The 17,287-nt window shown below is 40.9% G+C and overlaps 1 protein-coding gene across 2 annotated transcripts in view; it reads left to right on the top strand.

Moving 5' to 3' along the window:
• The window catches only part of LATS2 (large tumor suppressor kinase 2), a 44,693-nt gene that overhangs the window by 13,953 nt on the left and 13,453 nt on the right, over positions 1-17,287 (top strand). The window lies entirely within an intron of this gene.

Below are 17,287 nucleotides of genomic sequence, written 5' to 3'. Positions count from 1 at the left end.
TAGCTCCATCACAGCAATAATCAACTACAAAGCCACAGTTACACTGGCATTGCAGTGAAGCTGTGTGTTGCAACATCACTGCAGAAAATGAAGCTTTTTCCCAGAAGATGGTACAACCTGAACTGGTGTTCCTGGGTAAAAATGTAGGAAGGTTGCAGCATGGAGAAGACAAAAGCATATAATGATATTTAGTGTTTCTATTGTTCACATATATATCTCTGCTGATCTTACTATCTGCTTACTTAATGTTCTTCAAGAGGAGAGCTTGAGGTTGTATTGAAAATGTGGCTAAATATTTATAGCAGGAGTAAATGAGGGGTCAGCTTGTGGGATGTCCCAGCCCATATGCTTCAGGTTAGAAAGAATGTAGAAGTTGCTTGGCAGCAATGCTTGGGAGCATTGTAATACTCGTTGGACGCTCATTTGGCATTTAGGAAATGAAATAAGATGTAGGCTGTGAAATTATTATAGGTTTGAGTGCTTCTACTCTAGATTCTTAGTTCTATCCTTTTGCAGAGATGAGCTGAAAGCTGAAAACTGACTATTAAAATTGATATATAAGAATCACTGCAGTCATTCCAATAATAGGCTTCATATGGAACTACTATATTACTGTTTTCTTTGCTTGGCAGTACTTTGGATAGTTCCAACATCTCAGATATTGCATGTTCTGGAACATAAATACTACATATTTTGGTCGTGGAAAAAAATTGCCTGATTTCAGGTTTTCAGACATAGTTTTCTAATGTTTATATACCTCTAAGCTTGTTTATCATTGGCCTCTAAGGTTAATCTATGAAGATGGTGGCAGATAATGGAAAGCTTGATTAAAAATAATCAACATCAACAAATCTAAGAGCTGATGAATCCCTTAGTGAAAATGCTTGTTACAGGAAGTGAATGTTGATGGTGGAAGCTGAGTATCTTCTTGAACGCTGCTGTTCAGGAATCATTGCCTCTGTAATTCTGTGTCTCACAGCATTATCCAAGGCAGTGTGCACATAGTTGGGAACCCAAGGAAGATGCATACACAATAGAAGTGAGAAAGGAGCATTTCTCTGGAACTGTAGAAATTACTCCAAGACAACCTTTCCGACCTTACTGATATAGCATGAAGTTGATCATTAAAATACAGGAACCTTTTCCATGTGTCGTTACTGTAGAGGCTTAGCTTTGTTTTGGGCTTGGCATGCTCAAAGAGTATGAACGCAGATCTTCTCATGAACCTGCAGTGCAGGAGTACTGCCTCCACCCAGTTCTCACAGGAGAAATTTAGGAACTTGGAACTTATTTACCTAACCAGACATGTATCCTTATCTTTGTCAGCTTTGTCAGAAAGGTGCATAGAAACTATTTTTTTTTCTGTGTCATCCAGAAACAGACATTCACTGGTGCACTACTGCATATTGTTGCCTCCCAGTTTCTGGGACTATAATGAAGCCTCCCTTCCACACTATGTTGTAGCATTGTGCTTGTTACTGTCAGTGTTACCATCTCAAAGCACTGGGCAGGTTTCATTCCATGTCTGAAATACTTGAGAAGAATTTTGCCTAGCATGACTTCGCTGCAGACCTGACTCCTAAGAATGCTTTCTCAAGGTATCAAGTGATGTAGGCTGAGAGCACTGGGGAACAAGTCTCCTGAAAGTTTGAGTAAAGGCTTGAAAGAGGGAGGAACATTGTGATGAACATTGATCTGCTGCCAGGATTACTGGCAACAAGTAAGCAAATGTGTCAACACTGAGTGACTTGGTCAAGGGACTGGTTTCTTTATCTGCTTGAGCTTTCTCAAGATTTCTTCTCTGACTTCAGCTGCAGAGGAAGGATAAGTGGAATCATGTCCTCTGCTCTGCTTTCCTTCATCTTCTTTGTTTTAGTCTAATCAAAGCAATACTTCTTTAGAGTTTAAAATATATTTTCCAAAGAAATATAGTAATTATGGAATAGGTCCAATACTGTCTAGAGTCAGTGTAACAGGGTTTTTACTGGCTTGATACAGTGAGATATTTTTTTCTTCCTCCTGTGGTTTAAAATTACTTGTCTAACATGTTGATTTATAGCACATCATGTAAGACTGTTTCCCCATGACTACATCTTGTTAAGATGATCAAATGTATTTCTGAAAAATGTCCTTTTGTTGCTTTGAAATATTAGGTGATAACTGCACGAGAGGGATTAGCTCGTTAAATCTATTATGACACCAGCACACAAAATCCTTCATTTAAACACTTTCTTAAGGCAGCAGAATGGGGCAGGAGGGGGGGAGGCGGGGAGAAAGAAAGAGAGAAAAACCTTGTGATCTGAGATATCACAACTTTATTCATGTGGGAAGTTTGTAGGTTGGTATGAGAGCAGGAGAGGAGACTTCTGGGCTGGGGCTGCAGGAGAGCAGCTCTCGGTGCTGCCAGAGGTCCTGTCTTCCTACTCATTCCTCCCTGGTTCATTCCCACAAGCTGTGCCAGCACAGCGTTTGCGGAGCTGAACAGAGACTGATCAGGGAGTTAATCCAGGTTAAAAATAACTTTCTGGGGAAGGTGGGAGTGACACAAGAACAATTTGGGGGTATCGCAGGGGGGCACAGAAAAGAGAAGAGAAGTTGAGAGTGGTAGCAGCTGCCTTGGCTGTCAACCACCATCAGGGGAAATGCTGAGAGAAAGCTCAGCCTGTGCTCGTGTGCACTTCTGCTTCCAGCTGTGCTCCAGAGATGGCCATCTGCTCAGTGAGGTCTCTTCTTACTCTTCCTCTCACCCAGGTCTTAGTGCCCCAGCTGAGCTGCTGCTGGAGTTAACCCCACCTCACTTGGGTCAAAATGAGCTGAGTTAGTTTCAACAGTTAAATCATAGGTTTATGCTAACGCAGTGTGGTCAAGCAAGAGGGAAGCAGGTCATATCTCTGGCACAGGGAACAGTGAAAGACAGTCATGGACATGCAGTAGTTTTCTTCTGGCACACTTGGCAGGTGAATGATATGTGATTACTAAGTTATAAATGCTAAAACTAGTGTTATAGTAGTTTTTCGTGTTGTTGCAGCTGATCTTATTGATGGCTAATGGCAGGCTTGTGTGAAGATACTAACGTTAAGGGGATGGCATTAAAGAGGATCTTGCAAGAGGATTTCTTTTCTTACAATAACTTAAAATACCTATCACAGCCTTTGCACATAAATGGAGCGAAGCAAGAAAGATATTTCTTCAGTACTGTGTGTCTTGACTGTTAAAGTGTGCAACTTGGCTGGTAGCCAACGGAAATAACATTGGGTGAACCAAGTAAAGATGCTGCTAAGGAAATTCCAGATTAAAAAGGTAAGGGAGAAATTATGGAAACCTAGAAAGGAATGTTACTATACTTTCAAAATATACTTTTGAAGATAATTACACAATAAAAGCAAAGCCAGATAGATGACTGTATTCTTCAGTTGTTCTGTTCAATATTATCTAATATTTCTCCTCCTGCTCTTTTATGTTGAGCTGGACATGGGTGACGGCTTACAAGGTTCTTCTAGGACATAGATCAAAGTATGTGTTACCAATTGATTTTTGTTGTTGTTTGTTTGTTTTTAATTATTCTCTTTACCCTTCTGTATTCTTACTGAACACAGAAAAAGAGAGTCTATCTGATGCATTACCATAAAGCAGAAGCAGTCTTTCATTTTCTTCCCACTTCTGGTCAGTTTTGGGGACCCCAGTGGGCATTTCTCCCTCCCCCTTGTAGCTCCCAAGCTGACGAAGATGCAGCTGCTCTCTTGGGGGAATTGTTTACCTCTCTGTGGAATCTTGTCCTGGTCAGCTATGTGCTAAGAATGTGAATAATTTTGCTGTGGCTGCTTTACATGTAAAAAGCCTGACCTTAAGATATTTTATCCAGCTGGGATTTTTTCTTTCTCTTTTTCTTTTTTTTCTTGCCTCTAGCACTAGTAAAGTTGAGAGTTTTGTCTTGCGACTGCAGAATGCTGCAGTGACTAGCAGTAGTATCGAGCATTCAACATAAAGGGGTACTTTTGTCTTAAAAATAATTAAGCGGCAGTTGGTGGTGTTCAGCATTTCTTATTTTTGAACCTGTAGTTATACATGTGTATTTGATAGAGTTAATGGAACTAAACTCTGCATGGAGACCTCTGGAAAATGTCTAATGAGATCCCTAGTGCTGCAGAGTTTGAGTATATTGTGTTACAAGGTTGAACGTATTGATTTAAAAATGTTAAAAGCCAAATGTTTTTTTAATATCTTTTTTAATGATAATTAAAAAAAATAAATATATATAGCATTATAGTTTATACATAAAACTAAAAGATGCCAACTGTTAAAAGAAAGTAATAGTATATGTAAATGTCCTACATCTTCCTGCTTTTTGAGCAATAAATATGCCAAGTTGTCTTGCTCAGCACACTTGCATTCTGCATGTGTATGTGTCTGTACTGAAAAATACTAGGAATCTCAAGATAAAACCCAGATGTTCCTCAGTCACGTAAGACATGCTCTGCTGGACTGTGATGCTGAGAGAGAAGTAGTATTCATTTGTCTCACAAAAGAGCTGTATTTTTCAGATTTCTTTTTTTTTTTTTTCTTTTTGACTGTGCATTACTGCTTGATGTCAGTTGGGGTCCCATTGTGGTATAAATACTCAAAGGAGAGAACAGTTCAGTGGTAATGCATTCCAACCAAATATCATGGAGGGTTTATAGTTCTATTAAAGTATTCCCCAAAGAAAAATTAAGGGGAACACAGCTCTCCTGAACTTCTGAAGGCTGTATTAGGAATACGCTTGAACCTTTTTTGGGAAGTTATGTTAGTGTTTGACCTTGAAAATGAATGGGCAACTTAATTTTACTGTCTTTATTTGAATTTTTCTTGCCTTGAAGAAGAGGTTTTAAAACAACACTTGAAAGTTCTAGTGGTTTAAAACTGGGGGACAAGAAAAACAAAACAAAATAAAACAAAAAAAACACCCCAAAAACCAACAAAACCCCTAAGGGAAAACAAAACAAAACAAACAAGGGAAAAACAACCCACAAGCACAAGAGTATCACTCCTAAAATGTAGGAAATGTAAGAAAAGTTGTAATACCCTAAGTAGTGAGTACTCAGTAAAAATGACAGAGGCACAGGTAACAGAAATAGATGCAAAACTCTTATTTATAGAGTTGGATGTGGAGAAATGCAATAAGCAGTACTAAAACATTGCATATTTGCAGCATCCTGTGACTTTCTAGGGAATGGCTGATTATGGCAGCACGAAAAGCTCTTCTAGTCCTTGACACAATTTTCTGTGCTTTGGGGCTTTATTCCTGGACAACAAAATTCATAACTCTTCTCAATTAATCTGAATACACAGTTTACAATCCCTTGTATCCAGTTTGTCTAAGAAATCGTTTGCAAGCCTTGTGAATATTTGTAAAAAACATCTTTTATACGTAACTCAGTATACGTGCATCTTTATAGTAGATGGAAGAGCAATGGGAAACCCTCATTTTAGTGTCCTTGGCCACTGGGAAAAAAAAATAGCTTTGATGCACAAATAGTGTTATTGTAAATGTAATGCCAGCCAAGTGCATTTTTTGCTAACTCGTGAGCAATAAAATTAGCAAACACATCACTTGTTGCTAATGAAGAGGAATAAGCTCATCGTGAAACCTTCACTGAGCTGCTATTCTATCCAGCTTGATTTACTTGCCCAACTAGAGTAAGAAATTGCTGTCTCAAAAAAGGGTGTGGGCAGACAGTTCAGTATGTGAAAAGTGAATCTGGGGGCCAGCAGGGATGGTGTGCTACTCTTGCAGAAAATGTGCCCTGATTACTAATAAGTGTAAAACTAAGACTGCAAAACATCCCACCTGAGCAAAAGAACCTGAAAGAACCTGATTCCAAGAGAATAATTAAAAGAGTTTAAATAGTGCTTTTAAAATGGCAGGTGGCCTTCACACAGAAAGGTGATGCTTTTGCTGGAACTGCCATCTTAATATATTTAATAACTTAAGATGCATTCTGTCAGGGCCCCATCCCTGGAGGTGTTTAAGGCCAGGCTGGATGAGGCTCTGGCCAGCCTGATGTAGTGTGAGGTGTCCCTGCCCATGGCAGGGGGGTTGGAACTAGATGATCCTTGTGGTCCCTTCCAACCCTGACTGATTCTATGATTGTATGATTCTAGGATCAGTTGGGTTTTAGCTTGGGGTTTTGTTTTTGTTTGTTTTTTTTTTAAAGACTGCACACCTTAAGTGTAGAGACACTTGGACCCCCAGAGTGCAGAGTAGGAGATGCCTTTTTTTTATGACTGGATTTCATGTATGAGGATTCTGGTACACAATTGGAAAGGAAGCTATAACAGAGTATCTTTCTTAAAACAACAGTGCTGTTCTTTCCTGCATGATTGTGTCCAGTTCTGCCTCAACTCTGAAGATGCCTTCTGTGTTCTAAGTGTGTTGAAAGTTTGCAAGATTTCAGTGGAATCAATAAATTCCTGAACACAACTTGCTAGGATTTCCCCCCCAGCCCAGGACCTTGTATTGATTGCATGCTGGGTGCTGTAATGTATATTATTTTTGTTAAATTGACCTTTAATACTTATATTGGTATTAATGTCAGCACTGTTGGCCAAACTTGCACGTTGTACTCGGTTGTGTCAGACAAAGGGCAGAAGTAGAGTAAGGAGACATTAGTGTGGCTGAAGTCTGCCCATTCTCTTGGATGGGAACTTTCTGATTGCATTGGTGAAATGCACAGCACCTCTCTTGCTCCCCTAATGATTTCGCTACACCTTAGGAAGAAGTAACAGGAAAACGTTTCCTGGTTTTGTCTTTTCAAGCTGAATTCTGAATTGAGTTTCTGGATCCATTATTGCTTTCGGGATGCAAATCATTCCAATCCAGAGGAAGGTTTCAAACCAGATGGTGACTAGGTATTTGAAGAATCTTGCCCCGTGCATGTCTTCCTCCTATTTATAAAGGTGGTAACACCTGATACTGCCTGCTAATAGCTTTTGGCAAAGCCTGCCACTCAGTGCTGCTGCTGCAAGAATTCACTGTTCTTTGCATCAACTTGACTGCTTTACTCTGAGCAAAAGACAGGGAGATGGGGAGGTGGTGTATTCAAGACTTAAGCAACTTGGATCAAATACAGAGGCTTGGTAACAAGCTCTTCCCTGGCTTAGCTCTCTGCTCTGTAGAAAGGATTTGATTTGGAGTACTGGATGGGCAACTCTTGTTCTTTGAGTTAAAATGGTAAGCCTCAGAGCTTGCCCAGTGTTAGACTTGGTATTGAAAAGGGATGGTGTGTTTGGTTAACACCTCTAGTTATTGAAAAATATGAACAGGAACTTGAAAGAGGTTTTAGTGAACATTACAGAAAGTAACAATTCTTGATTTGGGACAACTGATTTGTTTTCTAATTATTGTTTCCTTTTCTTCAGAGTTTAAAAGCTGTTGTGGGGTGTTATGTTACCTTTGTACGTTACCTTACACATACCGATGAATAGTGCCATGGCATGCCTTGGCTTGGCTTGTGGGAACAACAGAAACTCTTAAGCCTCCCTATTTAACGCAGAGTACAGGTCATCACAGTGGCTGCCAGTCAGGAGGGACAGGAGAGAACTGGAGCTCAGGCTGAACCTGCTAACAAACAGTGTTCAGAGAGGGGAAAGTTCATTGTGCCTATAACCAACATAAGGAGATTTCAGGGAAGTAAAAGAGCATCTTTGGGAAGCTGCTGTGTACACACTGGCACGTGCAGGTGCATTCAGACGTGCATGACGTAACCAAAGCCCTTCCATGCTTCTCTGTAACAGAAACCTGCCAATGCAGTGATTTATAAATGCTGTTTATATAACATGATCTGGCTTCAGTATAGGATTTCTAAACCTGCACATAATAAGTGCTCCAGGTTTGAGTTCCCTCTGCTTCAGTGCTGAAGAAAGATTAGGAGAGATTTGTACAACTTTCTGTCTGTTGATGCACCCACTGTGGGTCATCTGGTTAGGCTGAGTTCTAACTAGTTTAAATAGCTCTCCAGTGAACAGACTTTAAAAGTAGTTAGGAACAATTATGGCTGTGTATACAACTGTTTGTCCTGTTTTAAATAAGAAATCCTTTTTGGAATAGAATTCTTTCCTTGTGTTTGTGTAGGGCACAGCCCACTGCAGAAGGCTTCAGGTGGCTTCATGTTAGAAATGATTTGTGCAGCTAGTGCACAAGCACTGCACAAGTGAGCAGTGAAGATGTACAAATACACATTTTTCCCCTCTCCTTTATTTCACCATTAATGCAATCCAAGCCCTTGAATTTTGGTATATAAATAGTCCTGGACTACTGTATGCGTTAAAAACTGAATGCTGTGTACTCACTCCTTACACCTCTGTTCTGAGCAGAGATCTGAAGCAAAGCATGTGTTTTCCAGATTGGGGTCTTTCTGTACTTGTGGAGATATTACTGCTGCCTGCTAGTGTTGGCCAAGTTTGATTGCTAACTCAGGAGCCTGTGCTCCTTCAAAAGTTGAGGGAAAGAGTGGGTGCATTCAGAAGGAGTTGTTAGAGCCTCTGAGATAAGCAGCATGATGTAGCAGTGTCACTGTCTCCACCAAATATCCGTGGAAACTAGGCTTCTACTACCAGCTTTTCGGCCACAGATGTGCTTTTTGTAAGGCCGGATAAGTCAGACCCAACAGGCTCTCTGTCACTGTTCTTCAGGTCTATCCATTAAGCTTCTTTTGTGCTGGGGCTCCCTGCACTCTGCTCCTCTTCCTCTCATGCCTGTGTCCTGATTGGGACAGAGCTGCTCAGTTCTGCTCCTGCTTCCCAGTCTGCTTAGAGAAAAAAAAATAGTGGTGTTCAGCATGGCTTTTGATTATTTTCACTCCTTTTCTATTATTGTTGTTAATGCTGTGGTCTCTCTTTCCTTGCCTGTTTGCAGTTGTTCTTTCATGACAGTTGAGCTTCATGCAGAGTGCAGGTTTGTTGCCTAGGGCAGGACCTCTTCCAGCAGATCTTCCTCTTTCCAACTCCTTTCCAAAAAGCCTGATGTACTTCCAGAAGTGCTGTAATAGATGTACGTATAAATACATATAATGAAATTACTTGTCCTGTCTGACTGGAGATACAGTTTAGAGCCTTATTTCTTCATGAAAGAAAGTGTCATATCTTTTTCAATACATTGCTTTTGAATGGCTCACAGTCTTTCTTGAAATGAAGTTAGTTTCAACAAAACCACAGACATGCACACATATATCTCTGTGCATGTACACATGTGGACTCTGGGACATCAACAGGAGTTGTCTGATTAAACGATTCTGTTGGATTTGAAAATTGACATTGCATGCATGTTTTTACTTTTAAACAGATTGCATCTCTCGAATAGTTCATCAGAGCTTTTTGAAGCGTTTACATACGTGCTCTTTGTCTGGAGATGCCTTGTTATAAATACTGCCTCATTTTACAAGCATTTGGTTTGGAAATATGTTGAGCAGCCATGCTTGGTTTATTTCCAAATGTCTTAACTTTGGGCCCTTGGATTGGCTTATAGCCCAAAGTTTGTATCTCTCCTTTTCATGCAAAGAACCATATTTGAACAACTCGTGGAACACAAGGGCTGTAATGCACAATGGTGGAATGACAGGCGTCCTCTGTGAGATGCCCACGGCCAAACACAGTGTATCTTGCAGAGAGCTGCAGTGGGGGAGCATACTATATGAGTTCACTTATAACAGGAAGAAAACCCCAACAAATACCTCCAAAATAAGTTACATACTGCTTCTTGATAAAAATTGCATAGTGCTCAAAAGTCTTCTGATATAACTGGTGCCTTTTGAGACACCAGAAGGAGCTGTGTCACGTTTCCAGCTATCGTTCTCAGCTTTTGGGTTTTTTAACGTCTTGCCCTTTCCAAGCTGGTGAAGGTGTTATGGTGGTTGTTCTTTATAAATACTCTGCTCCTAAGTCTATAGAGTAGTTTTTCATCTTTTGGAAGAACTCCAGTAGCTTTGATTAGTCATGAATTTAAGGAAAAGCAGCTGGGAAAAAACAGTAGAGAAGCATCAGGATGGCCTCTTTATTTTGATTTTTTGGTGATATTTGTGAAAGAACTTTGTATTAGTTATAGGGCTAATAAAATACAAAACCTAACACATGATGAATTCCAAATGTTGGCTTCATTTTCCAGTTTCATTTGTCTGCTTTTTAATCATCCAGAGATGTTTTTAATCTGAAAAGATACCAGAAACATTTTGAACAGCTGTCATCTTGATCATCAAAATATACTTCTCAATCTCCAGCTACTTCTATTTTGCCTCATTTCTTCTGTAAGCTACAGGAAATGCACCATGTCCTGTGGCTTAGAGAGTTACAGCTACCTTATTTCAGGGTTGATTTGTGGTGGTAGCAATACGAGAGTTTCTATCCTGGGATCAAGGAGAATTTACGTTTTAGCCCTCCCAACATCTTTTTGTCTACTACTCCAAGTTGAATATCTTGGACTAGACTTGGTTATCTTATTTGATAATAAGCTGTCATACTGCTATAAACACAATAGCAGGACCCTGTTGTACTGGATGCTGCACAAACACAGAACAGTAAATACATCTGCCTTCTGTAGGGGACTAAAAGAATTTGGAGGCAAGCAGAATAAGCAGTGGCATAGCAGCAAATGTTGTGTGAGTTTTGTTTGTATGTGTTATTCTTCTGATAGGACATTTACCAGAACATTGTGTCATTTCCAAAAACCTCCCTCTACCTTTTGGGTGTGTTCCCTTTGTTAGTTCTTCAAATATCCCTTGAAAAATGTTATATAGAGGCCTTCTGGTTAAAGTTGCTCCTTACCTATAATTCCCAATTCCTAATTTACACTCAATTATTTGTTTTTTTTTCATATGTTGGATGTGATTTAACTTAGTGAGTCTTATATTTCATCACCTCTTTGTATTCTCTTTCTGTCTGTCCCAACTTTATGTACTATAGGGTGTCTCTTCTGCATTCTTTTTGCATTAGCAGAATCACAGAAGCATGTAAGTTGGAAAAGACCTTTAAGATCATTGAATCCAACCATTACCTAACTCTACGAATTCTACCATGTCCCGTAGCACCACATCTCTGCATCTTTTAAACACCTCCAGTGATGGGGATTCAACCATCTCCCAGGGGAGCTTAATCCAGTGTTTGATAACCCTTACAGTGAAGAAATTTTTCCTAATATCCAATCTAAACCTTCGCTGGTGCAATTTGAGGCCATTTCCTTTTGTCCTTTTGTCCTGTCACTTGTTACTAGGGAGAAGAGACTGACACCTACCTTGCTACAATCTCCTTTCAGGTAGTTGTAGATATTGGTAAGGTCTCCCTTCAGCCTCCTTTTTTTCCAAACAAAACCACCCCATTTCCCTCAGCTGCTTCTCATAAGACTTGTTCTCCAGGCCCTTCACCAACTTTGCCATTCTGTGGACATGCATCAGCACCTCATTGTCCTTGTAGTGAGTAGCACAAAACTGAACACAGCATTCAAAGTGTGGCCTCACCAGTGCTGAGTACAAGGGAGACAATCACTCGGTTGGTCCTGCTTGTCATGCTGTTCCCAATACACGCCAGGATGCTGTTGGCCTTCTTGGCCACCTGGGCACATTGCTGGCTTGTATTCCATCACCCCCCCCCAGGTCTTTACTGGGCAGCTTTCCATCCACTCTTCCTCAAACCTGTAGAGCTGCATGGGATTGTTTGACCCAAGTACAGGACCTGTCGCTAGGGCTTGGTGAATCTCACACGTCATGGGCCACAGCCCATGGATCCAGCCTGTCCACATCCCTCTGAGAGCCTTCCTACTATCAAGCAGATCAGCACTCCCTCCTAGCTTAGCGTCATCTCTAAACTTACTGAGGATGCATTCAATCCCCTTGTCCAGATCATTGATAAAAATATGAAAAACATAAGTCTGGTATTAAAAAAAAAAAAAAAAAAAAAAAGAGGGAAGCACTCTTAACAATGTAAAGTGTGAATGGAGAGTCAGTGCAAAGCCAGGCTGGAGCGACTGACCAAAACAATGACCTTAAGGGCTGGAGTGGTACTGGAATTGAAAATAAATTCAGGAGCACAAAGGGTAGAAATGCTGTAAGCAAGGACTAAAAGCCAAAATTAAAGCTCCAAACTCAAACTTCCTCTGCTGAAATCAACAAAGGAAAGGGATGACTTTACCACAGCGGTAACTTTTCCACCAGTGTTTGCATGTCATCAGGATGGTGTGTACAGCTCATATCAAAGCCATGTCCTATTCTGATCTTTCTCGATACAGAGATGGACTACTACAGTCATAAAGAGAATTAAGAGCCTATTTCACAAGAGGTGAAAAAGAATGTGATTTTTTTTTTTTTTTTTTAGCCCAGGAGGCCAAGCTGAAAGCATTCCTTAGGATGAAGCTCTCTACAGGTAACAGCAGAGCTATGCTAAATTTAAAAGGAATCAAAACTAAAGGTTGAGGGAATAAAATGGCCCTGTGTAATTTAGGATGAAAGTAAGAGGGAGTTGTATCACTGACAGAGCAGTATAGCTTTGGAGGAGCTTCATAACAGGAGCAGTGGGGGTAGAAAACTTTTAACTAGCCTTGGGGTAGATCTCCATTCTGAGTGGGTTATGTGGTTTATGAATGGACTAAGTGATCCTGCAGAAAACTAATGGTCACTCATTAGGTTTCCTGCTTCTTTGATATACCAAAACCGATGAACACTAATGATTCTCAGGATAGTTTCTTAATTATGTGGCTAGAATATTTTAATCAGGGTTATAGTTAGGCTTGGGAAGTTGTGGGCAAAATTTAGCTCCTGGTGTCAGTAACCTGAAAACAGGCAAAAGAGGAGTACAAAATTGCATGAAGCATCCAACTAAAGAATAGTTAGAGAATATTACAAAATAACTTTTTCTGTTCTTTGGGGCTGCAGCAATCCTGACAGAGCATATTGGATACATAGTTTCCTGAATTTGTTAGGCTTTGCTTGTTTAAAATAATGAATGAAAATTCCTACAATGGTGGGCTATCATAGAAAGGTTTGTATTCGATTCTGGATCATCTCTTCTGGCATGAGCTTTAGTTTTTTCCCTTCCAGAGGGAACTTATATCTGTTTCCTGCATCTGTCGCCCATCCTTGATTGTGAATGGAAAGCAAGCAATTAATTTTTGTTGTTGTTAGTAATTAATTACTCTTGCCAAATCTTGGAGGACCTATTGTGTCCTTCAGACACAATGTTCTTGGGAAAAAGTCTTACTTATTGTAACCTCTTGTGCAATCTTCACTTGGATGATAAATACATCTTGGCAACGAGGAGCTTTCTGAATGAAAAATGTTGCTGGACAACCCTGTAGTACAGCAAGAACGCAAGGCTCTGCCAATGCTGGTGGAGTACAGCCAGGCAAGAGGGTAAAATGGGGAAAGCCTTTTCACATTGCTTGCAGAGTGAGATGAAGTCTGTATATGCACACATCAAAATATCTGTTTACCATCAAACAAGGATTTTCCCTGATGAGCATCTGAGCACAAAGGTGTCCTTCCTTCCAGCAAAATCTTGAAATCTCATGGAAAGCTGCCTTCTATCAGTGCAAGGCTGGGGAAATAATGTAGAGCGTGTTGACGATGGAGCTGTCTGGTTTGAGTAGCCTACTGTAGAAACTAACTGGGAAACAGCCCCCTCCTCATTTTTCTCTGTGAACCCAGACATGTGGAATCCTGCAGAGTTGCCTCAAGCTGCTTTATGGTTCATGGCCTGACTTTGGTTTTCCATTAGATCTGTTCAGAGCTACAGCTGACCATTAAAACCTCATTTTAATATTGCAGCTGTAACATTAATTACAAAATTATTAGAGTTAATTATAAAGCATGTTTTCCCCTTGTAGCATTTCGCCTTTACTTATTCTGGTTTGGTTTTTTGCACCAATCAATAGTGATGTCTCGAAGCAAAAAGGTGCATAAAAGCCCTGCAAAAAGAGATGTTTGAATCCTCTGAAGGGAATGCACAGAATGCAAAGAATGAGTTGGGGCCAGGACCACTCTGTTCCCTTGTGGTTTCTGTGCGTGCTGCCAGCGGCTTGTGTTTCTCCCTGCAGCCTGACAGCTGGCTGTGGGGTTAGCAGAGCGCAGCCAGTGGCCAGGTTTCTCAAACCATACTGTGGCTGACAGCCTTTGGCCCAGTGAAAAGAAAATGATCTGAAGTGGAGGGCCTGATGCAGTGTACCTTGCAGTTAATGGAGAAATCTTTGTTGACCTCAAAGGGAGCTGTATTTGATCCTGTGCCTACTTAAATGCTTTGGTGTTGGATACTGCTCTGAGCAGACTTTTTTTTTTTTTTTCCCCCAGGTCTCATTTCTGGTCTTTTTTCCTATCTCTTTGTCAAACATACTTATGTTAGAGTGGTGTAAAATCAAGACAGCTCTATCTGTGTCAGTGAAGCTGTATGCTTTTATCCTTGCCTAATGTCTGTCCTCATTTCCTCAGCCCTTCTACTGTCTACATTACCACTTTGCAAGATGTTGGCTTTGATTTCTCTCCTTCTTGAGACATTTGCTGCTTCTCACAAACACCCTCCATCTCACTTAAGCTTCTGCTCTCCAACAAGGGTAATTACTGTCAGTGCTTAATCCACCTCATACCCTTCCTCCCATCCTTCAAAACAGTCCTCATTTCAATTCTCTGCAAATGCAGCCCAGGCTCTGGCCCCTGCTGCCAGCAGGGAGCCAGCTTCCCCTTCAGCAGGTTTCTGGAGGCCTGCCCTTCTCACTGCCTCATCCCAGCCATGCTCTCTCACTCAGCAGATTCCATCACTGCATTTCTTGTAGAAAGAACAGGGCCACTGTGCCCCATTGGTCAGTAGCTGCCTTGAGCACAGAGCACACCCTCTGCGAGCCTCAGCCATGCATCATCTTGTCCCTCATCCCTAATGAAAAGATGATGGAATGAGTGGAGCTCTATTCAGGTGGCTGCCAGAGTGTACAGGGCTGTAGGCACCAAGGATGGTGATAGGAAGACCAATGCAGAGGAGGCAGAAGGCCAGCTCTCTTCCAACCAAAATGATTCTGTAGCCGTGCTGGAGCTTCTTGTTGACCTCTACTGTCCTGGAATATCGCATGCTTCCAGAGGGAGTATTTTTCCTGGGTGGAGAATTATATGTGATTTGCTTCTGAGAAAAGCCCTTTCTTTTTGCATGTGGAATGTTTATCTTTTGTTGGTCACTCGCCATTTGTGTGGAAATGATGCAAGGCTTTGCCCACTGACATGAGAAACTGGGTCTATGTAATTATCTTAAATTAGCTATGAGAGAAATGGCCAGTGATGTGGGATGGCATACAGGGAATCGCAGGTGTTCTTTTGAACTGCAAAAAACTTACTTCATTTTTTCCAGCGATAATGTAAATGTTAAGCAAACAGGGTATGTAATGAGCAAACCCTTTGGAGGGTGGGAGCTGACCTAATGAAAGATGAGGCAGTAATCTGGAGCACAGGGCTGCTGCAGCACTGGGGGCTTGCAGGGGTGAGATTATCAGAGACATATCTATAGGTCCCAAGCTCTTGCTGACCCCCTTAAGTTATTGTACACTCCACTGTGAAATGTACTGGGGTTTCCCTCTCCTATTATTCCCACTGGAGCTTAAATATGAATCCCCTACAATATGTACTGAATGTAGGATGTGCAGCTCCATCATCAGTGTCATTTCTATTCTGTGTTTCTGACACAGGCAAAAAAGGAGAAAGTAGTGCAACAGTACTGAGGTGAGAGGATTGTTTTCAAAGCTGTCACTATGGTGCTGACCTATTTTAGCCCTTTGAATTGTTTACAGCCAACAAAGCTAAGAACAGGAGAAATAGATTTTATGGGTTATTTCATGGGCTAGTTAATTAACCATTAAGTACCATTAAATACCAAGTATTTAGTATAAATACCAAGTATTTATACTCTTGATACTCCACTGCAGTCAAAGCATAAAACAACAACATCCAAGCTAGTGCAAATGTGCATATGGAGCACATTTGATTTAGGAAACTTTAAGACTCGTGACCTAAGACTAGATCTAGCTGGTGTAAATGGGCAGAGAGTGTTAGCAGCCCTGTGTAACTGGGCTGTACAGCCCAGAGTCCCTGGATGATGAGAATGATGAGCATTAGGATGTGAATTCGTTAATACTTTAGAAATTTATCCAGAAGAAGAAGAAAGAAAGAGAGGAAAAAACATTCTGGGAAATTCTTTCCTTCATACATAATAGTTTTCTGTTGATTTAAAATTGCCCTTAGTAATGTGTTGATGCCAGTGAAATATTTCAGCTATAGGAAATGTGAAACCAACTACTGCCTTTCTATGAATTATGAGTCATAAATTGTATAAAAAATATTCAAACTTGCTATAGCTATTCCCCAAGCAGAACCTCTGAGTAATGGAGAAAATGCTGCCATTTTGAGGGGAGTAGGAGGGGACTGAGCTAAGCAAAGCAAAATGCCAAGTGCCAGCGTGTGGCTCTGTTCTAAGCATGAATTAATGTCAACTGAGATGATCCTCCCTTGCTAAGTAAACAATTAGTGAACAATAATTGCAGTTCAGTTGAGCAATGTTGCTCTTTGCTCCAGATGGTATGGGGAAAGGATATACATGTTGAGGCTACCTGACTGTTAGCCAGTGTGCAGAACTGACCTGTGGGAGAGCACTGCATTTGTTGCAACCCAGCCATCACATCTGCAATCAGTAAGCCAAGCCAAGAAGTCATAAACTCCATCTGATTCAGCACTCAGTGGGCAGGTTGTGATGACAGATGGCCCATCCCTGAAAATGGCAATAAAGTGGCAAGGATGATATGATATCTGACATTTGCAGGCGAGTCTTTGATGGTTATGTTCATTTCATCCAACTTCGCCCTCTAAGAGCTAGGAGTCCAGTTCAAATTAGTCCTCTAATCTTCTGTCACCAAAGGTCAGTTTAGTTCCTGTTATATCTATTTTATGTCCTAATTTTTGATGAGGGAAGTTCTAAGAGTTGAATTCAACACTAAAGCTCTGAGTTTCTCCATCGTTTCAGAAAAGGCCATACAGCCTTGTGAGGATTTGTGAGTTTTGCTTTGTGACTGGAGGCTGGAGTTGTTGTTGAGAGGAATCCTATATACCTGAGCTACACATAAAAGTATAAACAATGTGCAGGAGTGTGTGTCTTGCTGGTTGTAGAGCAGAGGATGCTAACCATGGTTGTGTTAGAGTGGTTTAACTACAACATTCATGTTTGCCCCAGTTTTAGTTTACAGGTTGTGCGTCTGGCACCTGTATTAACTTTTCAGTGATCGATGTGTGCCCAGTAAAATACA

This window comes from Indicator indicator, chromosome 1, assembly GCF_027791375.1.
Source record: "Indicator indicator isolate 239-I01 chromosome 1, UM_Iind_1.1, whole genome shotgun sequence".
Classification (NCBI taxonomy): domain Eukaryota; kingdom Metazoa; phylum Chordata; class Aves; order Piciformes; family Indicatoridae; genus Indicator; species Indicator indicator.
Note: the sequence above shows the minus strand (reverse complement) of the source record. Positions and strands in the feature narration are given on the sequence as shown.